The sequence below is a fragment of the Mus caroli genome, chromosome 7, assembly GCF_900094665.2.
Source record: "Mus caroli chromosome 7, CAROLI_EIJ_v1.1, whole genome shotgun sequence".
In the NCBI taxonomy this organism is placed as follows: Eukaryota; Metazoa; Chordata; class Mammalia; order Rodentia; family Muridae; genus Mus; species Mus caroli.
This window is the reverse complement of record NC_034576.1, coordinates 135,614,880-135,625,089: the sequence shown is the minus strand read 5'-3', so window position 1 is coordinate 135,625,089 and position 10,210 is coordinate 135,614,880.

Sequence of the window (10,210 nt, the reverse complement as noted above, 5' to 3'; positions counted from 1 at the left end):
AGCTTCTTTCTTGAGTTCTTGCCTTGGCTTCCCTTGGTGATGGCTGACAACTGTAGAATGAATCAAACCCTTTCTCCCCAAGTTGTTTTTGATCATGATGCTTGTCACTGCAACAAAAAGCCAACCAGGACAGATACTGTTTCAGCCAGGATGATTTGACTTCTCCTCCTAACCTTTAATTTTTACATTTTTTTTCTTGTCATATTGTACTGGCTAACAGTTCAGTAAACAGTTGAAACTGCCCTTAGGGGCTTCTTTGTTTTACGTTTTTAAAATGAGTGTAATGCACTGATTTGTCATAGAAATAAAGTTCTCCAGTGATAAATGAGTCTTATTGAGAATAACCTGGAATAAAGGTGGTAGAGATTCACATAAAAAGTTCACTTATTTCAGTATCAAGAAAGTTAGTATGTGTTGGGCGTGGTGGCACACGCCTTTAATCCCAGCACTCGGGAGGCAGGCAGAGGCAGGTGGATTTCTGAGTTCGAGGCCAGCCTGGTCTACAAAGTGAGTTCCAGGACAGCCAGGGCTATAGAGAAACCCTGTCTTGNAAAAAAAAAAAAAAAAAAAAAAAAAAAAAAAAAAAAGAAAGAAAGAAAGAAAGAAAGAAAGAAAGAAAGAAAGAAAGAAAGAAAATATGTGTTCATTCTATGCATGGCTTAAAAATCCCTATGTCTGTGACTCTCTTGACTTTCCCTCATGGTTATGAGAAAACCATAGACATACATCTGTCTGTCCTTTTATCAGGGATGCACCCCCTCCCTCTCCCTACACAGTTGTCTCCTTGACAAGGGAAACTGGGAAGGGGGCAGCTGCTTTTCATCCATGTTTTAGTTTGGGCTATGCAAAACATTTTGAGTTCTCTTAACTCCTTTTGGTTATTTTTCTATTTTTATTTCTAATTTTATATTTTTCCTGCTTTCTCACATTTCTTGATCAGTCTAACAAGAACTGACTGCAGGTTTCTTCATTTCCTCTTTAAGAAAACAGCCTTCAATTTGATTCTGCCATGTTTCGTTTGCTGCTCCATTCATTGCTGTTTATCATTATTGACTTGTTCCTTACTTCTTCAGTTCGTGGTTATTTGTTGCTATTTGTTGTTATTTGAGTTAGTTATTTTCTGCCTATTTGAATTCTTTAATGATTAATAGTGAAAGGCTTAAAGGCGACATTTTTCTCTGAGAATTTCAGGATACAGGCTGAGTTGCTTTTGTTATTTTTATTTTTAGTTACTGTGCATTTGTGGGTTTGATACCTCTCCCATCACACACACACACACACACACACACACACACACACTCCTCTGCCATCAGAGTAGAAAGGAGGCATGTGATCACATACCATGGATGAAGTTGAAGCTGTGTTTACCTTCCTTTGCTGTTGCTTTTAGCTTTACTGCATTGTGGTAGTTAAAAGAAAAACTAACCTTTAATGCTAGACTTTACCAGGTTTTATCTGTTACTCGGTATTTACAAATGAATGAATGGACACTTGAAAAGAAATGGACAAACCCAACAAGCTTTTTGTTCTGTTTTTGCCTATGTCCTTATTTATGCTTAGTTTATGGAAGTCATTAGTACCTAAGAAAAGTGAGTTGTCTCCCTTCATTATTTTGCTTTTTTTAATGGGTTATCTTTTTTTCCTGCAAGTTTTACTTTACTTTAATTTGAAAATCTTCATTCTCATCTACTCCTATTATCCGTAGGTTTGGTCTTCTCATTTTGTCCTGGATTTCCTGGATGTTTTGAGTTAGGATCTTTTTGGATTTTGTATTTTCTTTGATTGTCGTGCCGATGTTCTCTATGGAGTCTTCTGCACCTGAGATTCTCTCTTTCATCTCTTGTATTCTGTTGCTGATGCTCGCATCTATGGTTCCAGATTTCTTTCCTAGGGTTTCTATCTCCAGCGTTGCCTCAATTTGGGTTTTCTTCATTGTCTCTACTTCCCTTTTTAGGTCTTGGATGGTTTTATTCAATTCCATCACCTGTTTGGTCTGGTTTTCCTGCAATTCTTTAAGGGATTTTTGTGCTTCCTCTTTAATGTCTTCTACCTGTTTAGCAGTGTTCTCCTGTATTTCTTTAAGTGTGTTATTAAAGTCCTTCTTGATGTCCTCTACCATCATCATGAGATATGCTTTTAGATCCGGGTCTAGCTTCTCCGGTGTGTTGGGGTGCCCTGGACTGGGCGAAGTGGGAGTGCTGGGTTCTGATGATGGTGAGTGGTCTTGGTTTCTGTTAGTAAGATTATGACATTTACCTTTCGCCATCTGGTAATCTCTGGGGTTAGTTGTTATCGTTGTCACTGTTTAAAGATTGGAGCAGACTCTGTGTTCCACTCACCAGAAGTCTCAAGATCCTGTGGCGGGGGTCGTGGGGAGCTGGCGGGGGTCAGCCGACCCTGCGCTCTAGCTACCCAGGTGCTGGTCAGACCGGAAGAGGCTTGTGGCCCTACTCAGGCCGGTTTTCTGCTTCCCTAACTAATGCAGTCTCAGGTCCCGCGCGCAATTGGATTGGAGCAGAAGCTGTGCTCCACTCACCTGTGGCGGGTGCGGTCAGCCGACCCTGCGACCCTGCGCCCTCGCCGCCCCGGTGCTGGTCAGACCGGAAGAGGCTTGTGGCCCTACTCAGGCCGGTTTTCTGCTTCCCTAACTAATGCAGTCTCAGGTCCCGCGCACAATTGGATTGGAGCAGAAGCTGTGTTCCACTCACCTGTGGCGGGTGCCGTCAGCCGACCCTGCGCCCTCGCCGCCCCGGTGCTGGTCAGACCGGAAGAGCCTCTGTGGTTTTAAAAAAGTTCAATGCTCTCCTAGAATTTGTTTGTCTAATACTGATATCACAGTGGCTTTCCTTCTGTCTTCTGCCTGATGTGTTGGGAAAGTGTCTAACCCTAAAATCATATAGATTCAGGAAGCCTGAGGGGACAGACAGCATGATGGCAGGAACTCTCTGAGGAGCCCAGCATTACACAAAGCCACTGACACCTTATGCAAGAAATTCACCTGTGAGGACATTTGCCCACATACCACCCTTGTGATGGATGCTCGGAGCCAAGTATTGCTATTTCAAGGCAATATAAAGGACCTTCTAAGTGTCATACGAGAGACCCTTTTCATCTTTTATCTTCCCAGATTCACTTAGGAGCTATCCGAACATTCACTCCTCAGATTTTTCAATCTCCCTGATCATTCATCAATAAGGTAGCTCTCTTTGGAATCTCTATTACAGAGGTTGACAACATCTTTGTCCTAATTTCTAAGTCTGTGCCTCAAGGCAGGTAGCTGGATCTAGTTTCTAATCCCTTATATAAGTTCTTTTTAAAAAACAAATTGACTTTAATTTTTATGACCTTTCATTTACATTTACAGCAGCAATGTTTCATTTCAAATTATTTTATATTTTTGGGTTAGTCTTTTCTTCCTTGGTCTTTTCTTGTTTCTTTTCCTTTTCGATATATCTTTTGGATGTTCTGCTTCTGACTTTACCCAGAGGCAGATGGAAAGTGTCCAGTCTGCTTCAGTTCCGACTAATGACCATCTCTGCACCATTAAATATGGGACTGAGTCACTCCACTTGCCAGTCAGAAGGAGAGCTATCTGGGGTCACTTACATTGCTTTTATTTAGATTATACCTATTTGTTCTCATTTAGGTTATTCTAGTCTATTTAACTAGTATATATTTTCAATCCCAGACCATTATTTCATTTTTAATGTTTTTTTGGGGGGGAGATTATAATGAAATTACATCATTTCCCCCATTTTCTTCCCTATAAACCATTCCACAATCCCCCTCCTTCTTTCAAATTCTTGGAGTCTTTTATATACATATATATATATATATATATATATATATATATATATATATATGAGAGAGAGAGAGAGAGAGAGAAAGAGAGAGAGAGAACAAGATTAAACAAGATTATGTATTTAGAAATACATAAATATACCGTGTTCAGTCTGTGTAATGTTATGTGTACATATATTTTAAGAGTTGACTGTTTGGTATTTGTGGTGGTTTGAGTATGCTTGGCCCATGGAAAGTAGCACAATTAGGAGGTGTGGCCTTTTGGAGGAGGTGCAGCCTTTGTAGAGGAAATGTGTCACTGTGGAGGAGGGCTTTGAGGTCTTAGACATGTGCTCAAGTCTGGCCAGTGTGATCCAGATCCTCTTCCCAGCTGCCTATGGAAGACAGGGCTGCCTTCGGATCAAAATGTTTAAGTTTCCAGTACCATGTCTACCTGGACCATGATGATAATCGACTGAACCTCTGAAACTGTAAGCCAACCTCAAGTAAATGTCTTCCTTTATAAGAGTTACCTTGGTCTGTCCCTTCACAGCAATGAAACCCCAACTAAGATAGTATTAGTCAACCAACTGGTGTGCTATTCTCTAGGGAAGATCATTTCTCCCACTCACAGCTTTCCTTGGTTGCTGTAGTTCTTTGTGTAGGGTTGAGGCTACATGATCAGCTTCGTGGTGCTGTGGCTGTGACCTACCTGATGTGGGTGCTGGGAACCAAATCCAGGTCTTCTTCAAAAGCAGCAAGTGCTCTTAAAGCTGGATTTTCTAGATTTTGCACCAACACCCACACCCTGCCTTTAATAATGTAACTACCAGTAGTGTAGCTTTACTTGTTTAAATTACATTTCACCTCTAATTCTTTCAGTGGTTTTCCTACTTAAGCAAATCTTTCTGTCCCACATCTGAGGACAATGTGTCTCTTTAGTCCTTGTACAGTTGTGATTGTTTCTGTGCTGTCATTATATATGAGTGGCCAAGTAAGAAGCCTTATATTAAATATGGCTCCTTTCAATTTATGAAGATATTTTGATTGGTGATACATTCTTCCATGGGGTTTGTCTTCCATTTTTTCCCTTAATTCTGCATATCCCTGTTCATACCACTTGTGTTTTGTTGTCTCACTGTTGCTCTTAAGCTTTGTGGGAATTTTGATTGGTTAACTTCCCTGTGACTATGATGCTGCTGCTGTTATAAAGTGTAGACCTAACGGGACAGAAAGCATCTTCTGGGTGGGGTCGAGGTACAGAGAGGCTCCTAATGCTTATACCCCACAGCATCCTTCCACCTTCTCTAGGATATCTTTTCCTAGTCCTTCCTACTTATCAGAAAAGGGAAGCAAACCTTATTTTTAGTCTTATGCTAAAAAAAACAAATAGATTTTAGGTTAAATTTACCCAATAATCTCAGGATACAGGATGAAGGACCCATCCTCTATTCAAACCCTTCAAGAATCAATTATGCCATTTAAATCTGTTCAGGTGAGAAGTTTATTTCATTGATTTCCATTGTCAGGCCAAATTCAAGCCTCAGAATGAACCAAGTAGAGAACTATCACTAAATCATGATGACAGCCACAAAAATAAATGGTAGAGTCCAGTTCTGCCCTTGCTCAAAGCAAACAACTTTCGACCAGCTAGAGTGGGTGGCTGGAATTCAAATCCAAAGCTCCTTTCTCAGTCAAAGGACATATGAGCCTGAGGCAATTTCTCTGTATTCACTAACTCATTGAATATGTGTGTTATCCTCTCCCAGGCAGTGTGACAGGGTGAGGGCAGTGAAACAGCTGGTCTAGGACATCTCTGTCCCATCTGGATGCTGTATCCATAGGGGATATCTTCCAGACAGATAATATCTTCCAAAATCCTCCAAATAGAAATATTTCCATCCTGGAGGGAGGCTCTATGTGACTCTAAAAGTAAGTAACTTAGAAGTCTCAGGAAGTCACAGAAAATTACAAGATTCACACCTTTCCTCCAACATCTCAAAAGCACAGTAAGGGCTAAGGAAGAGACTCTCTGACCTGCAGGGCTACCTGTCAGTCATGTAGAGTGCTCCAATCATGTACCTTCCATGAGTCATCGCTCATGTTTTATGGATGTTTTGCTGATACAAAAAGTCATTCCTGGTTCTGTAACTTTTTAATCCACATTCCCCTAATTATCTCCAATATACTCATTTGTTCATCGAGCTGGACTTTTATAGAACCCTTTCTTTAATGATGCTCTATCTGGAGTAAGTAGGCATCTCTCTAGGAAAGGCCACCCAGCAATGCAAGGTTGGAAAAACCTTGGGAAGCATCCATTGTTTTCAGGCCATGGCAATGTGATTGCAGCCTGGGAGTGAGTGATACATTGGACACAAAACCTGCAGGATGCAGTGAGGCAGGATGTAGGCCGACCCAGAAGATGGCCTCATGCTCCATCAAGAGGAACAAGCAGTGAGCACCATTTGACTAGACACAAAGATGATCAAGGCGGTTATTCAGAGAGACAGCCATGTCCTTCTAACCACGTCCCATTATTGTGTCATAACCATCTTAATCAGATGAGGCGCAGTTACCCACAAGAGAACCTTAACTACTAAGGGGTGTCGACATTCCCTCACAGAAGAGGACAGGAAGGTCATCAGATCACCTGAGATTCCTGTACCTCCTCCTTGAGTGAAATTCTACCCCAGTTGCATGTGGTGCCTGGAGATGCTAGAGTACATTAGTATAGTTAACTTAAAGCAACACAGATCTATGCAGCTGTGGAAACATCATCACAGTGCATGCTGGCATGAGACTTTCCAATGCTGCTGCTGTTTGGGGATCACCCCCATGCTCCTCCAACCCCCTTCTATGCTCATGTAAGTGACCCCCAATAAAATCATGAATACCCCAAACTAGATTTGGTGTGGTCGTTCCCTTTTCACCATGGATGCCCTATATGGGGTGAGTTTATTTTGTTTATATCTTCAGCACCCTCCTCCAAAAGCCTTGTATAATTCAAAGGACCTTTCAGATAAACACCCTGAAAATCCTATTTATGTTTCAATGTCCTTGCAGCAAAGCCAGAAATTTTACCACCCTAGTTTCTAGCAAATTCTGAGTTTGTAAAACCACATGCCCCTCTTATCAGATGGGGACCTCAGAGATCATCCCGTCTTACCCGAAACCAAATATCCCCAAAGCCTCTCCGCAAAAGCATAAGATGGTCGCAAAAAGACTCCCACGTCTGTTTTCAAACTGTGTCAGAAAAGCAGATTAAAGGTTTCATTCTGAGAAAAAATGGGGATAAATATTGAAACATAAATTATGGTGGTACTAATAATCGCATATTTGTGCTAAGTAACTAGAAAATTATTTGAGCATTAATTCCGTTTACATATGTTCGTTCCGATCTGTCTCCCCGAAGCGTGTGAGTCTTTGGGCTTTGAAACATTTAATCACTTAGTAAGCAGCCCTCAATGGGATTGCCTCTCATTTATTGTCTTTATTGATTTTCCACACAGGAGAATGCTCGTGGTATAGAAGCTGACTGCCGGAGTGAAAGAGCTCTATCTTTCTGGTGCAGAACAAAAGCTCCCGTTGTCGTTGTGTGTGTGTGTTTTTTTTAAAGGGCAACCCATTTTCTTCAAATCACCAGGCCAGAAAGTCCACCTTCCATCTATCAGCAGGCTGCTCCTGTTGTGTGAGAGAGTGTATCATTCAAGTGAATACACAGAGGGGTATTTGGCTTTCAAGCTTAGTTCTGGAGAGCAGGGTGGGCCCCGAGGCTCCCTGTGAAGGTAACTATTGTCAGCTTGACAGGATCTAGAATCAGGTAGCTAGAGGTGAATCTCTCTGGGCATGTCTATGACAGAGTTCCTACATTGGGCTAATTGGGGTAGGAAAACCTATCTTGAATGTGGGTGGCACCGTGCCCTGTGTTGGGCTCAGGAACTGAATCAAGGGGAAAAGGTAAGGCAGGCAGCAGCATTCATTGATCTCTGCTTCCTGACTGTGGATGCAATGGGCCAGCTGCTTCCGGCTCCTGCCAGCTTGCCCCTCCCACTCGAGTGATCTGCATCCTCAAACAGTGCACCTAAACAAACCACTTCTTCCTTAAGCTGCTATTGTTAGAGCAAGAAAGATAACTCTACACTCCAGAGGCACACTTGGGTCCAGGGTGACACATGGACCTGTGCTCCAGTAGATTCTTGATCAATACAGAAGACCCTTGCTGAAGACAGTGCCTGAAAAACCCTAGAAGTTGGTGTATTGGCACAGATAAGACATCTTCCTGAGTCTGTTCTTAAGGGAATATCCAAGTGACTTAACAATAAGGTTGTCATTTACAGTTCAGACCCTGAGCCCCTCTGTTGTATTTTCCTAACAGAGGATCCACTAGTCGTGTACTTTGGGTTGATAAAGGAAATCATAGTCCTTGTCACTTAATGGTCGAGGAGAGAATTTTGGGTGCTTTATCCTACCAGTGTTCCCATTCTGGAGGAAAACGACGCTGGCCACATGGCTAAGGACATCACTGATTGAGCTGGGACACAAAGCCTCCCTCAGGAAGTCTCCAGACACATGTGCCATTGTGAAGCCACCCACAGCAAGAGTAACCTTAACTAGGACACCCAGGGTGGCCTTCTGAAGCTCAAGCCCAAGAGGAGAAATGACAGAGGGATTGTGGTCCAATTGAGCCGGAGAACAAGATGGGAAGACAATCCTCACTGAGATGGTAACAACTTGTGTGTGTGTGTGTGTGTGTGTGTGTGTGTGTGTGTGTGTGTTTCAATCCAGCTTCACTTTTATGAAAGCCAGGGAGAAGAGAGGTCCGTGGAGTCCCACTGAGGCAGGATAAAAAACAGAAATTATAGGGTCATGGAAGAGGAAGAGAGCTCTCCCACCCTCATGCACACACACACAGGAATGCCCAGGATGTCTAGTTAAAGCCTCCGCAAGCAGAGCACCAAGTGACAAGTGTTGAAGGCTTTTACCCCGTCCCAGCTGGAAGCCTGATGTTTTCTAGGAATCCAGAAATCTCTTTTACAGGGAATCCGTGCCCCTGTGCAGCCCTGTGGCTCCTGGCTTTGATGAGATTTAATCCCGTCCATGGCACCTCTAAAGCCTATACTCTCTCTTGTCAAAAATGAAGAAAAGAAAGAAGTCCCTTAATGACCCTTAGAGATGTTACCAGAGAACCACCCAAATAATGTTCATGTCTGCTGCAATAATATGTAAGCCTGACCCCCCTCCCCCCCCACACACACTCTCTGCATTTATCTCTCTATTTTAATAAACTTTACCTCTCCTTCTCGATGGCTTATCCTGAAATTCTTTTCCATGCTTGCTGCTGGAGCAAATAACCTTGAGAAGAGGTCAGACAGCTAGATGTCATGGGGCTTCCCAAGGGTACTGCAGCTGACCACATTCCTGACCTGACTGGGGCTCTGCCTAGCCTGACTTGTACTGTTCACCTGACAGATACTTAAAAGGATCAGAGCAAATACCACAAGGAATTGCAGTGCAGTTCACTATGCCTTTATGTGTGTCTGCTTCACAGAACTTCATGTGGCATGGGGAAGGGCCTCGCTCAGTGCCCAGAGTTAGTACTGAGAGAGGAGGTGCCCCTGACTTCCGAGACTAGCCTGGCTCTGACATCCAGCTCAGCTGTTTTTCTAAATAGGCACAGACAGTTTCCTACCAAGCCAAACTCAAAGTTGTTCAGACACTGTGACAAAATGGGACCATACACTTTCTAATTTTGCCTGACCATGTTACAAAATTTGTTAAGGTGAGAGCCTGGGTCCCTCTAACCATAGAGGCTTAGCCCATCATCATCAAGACATTAAAGCAACAAGGAACAGTGAAAGGCAGAGGAGGTGTATTCAGTGTGGCTGCCTTGGGCAGAACAACATGAAAAGAGATGTAGTGACGATACCTACTCCCCGGTCTGAGTCTGCTGAGTCCAGAGTTCTGACATAGGTTGGGGTCTAAATAGAGACTGGGAAGTGTATCTGACTGGGAAATCCTGGTCAGGGCATGGTCCTGCCATTACTGACCCATTTTTGTCCTGGCTTCATTGCCTCCTCCCAAGTAGTCTAACAATGGTCAGAACTTGGTGACATCTCTTCTCCAGAGACAAGTTCTTCTCCAACTGACACAGGCTTAACCTTTTCCCTCTCCTAGGCTAAGATTGCTAAGAAACGCCAATCCCTTGGGGTCATTGTTTCAGTAGTCTGACAATCAAGGGGACAGAGGGACACAGGTGTGTTTAGATCTCCATTTCTGCCAGAATCACTTCAGTTAGAGACTAAACGAAGTCACTGTGCCTCCAGTACCAAACACCTTCCTCACCAGCCATGAATGACTGTCACCTCTATACAGGTGACAGCTTCTCCTCTGAGGGCTGTAGGCATCTATAAGTAGGTAGATTGGCAGAAGT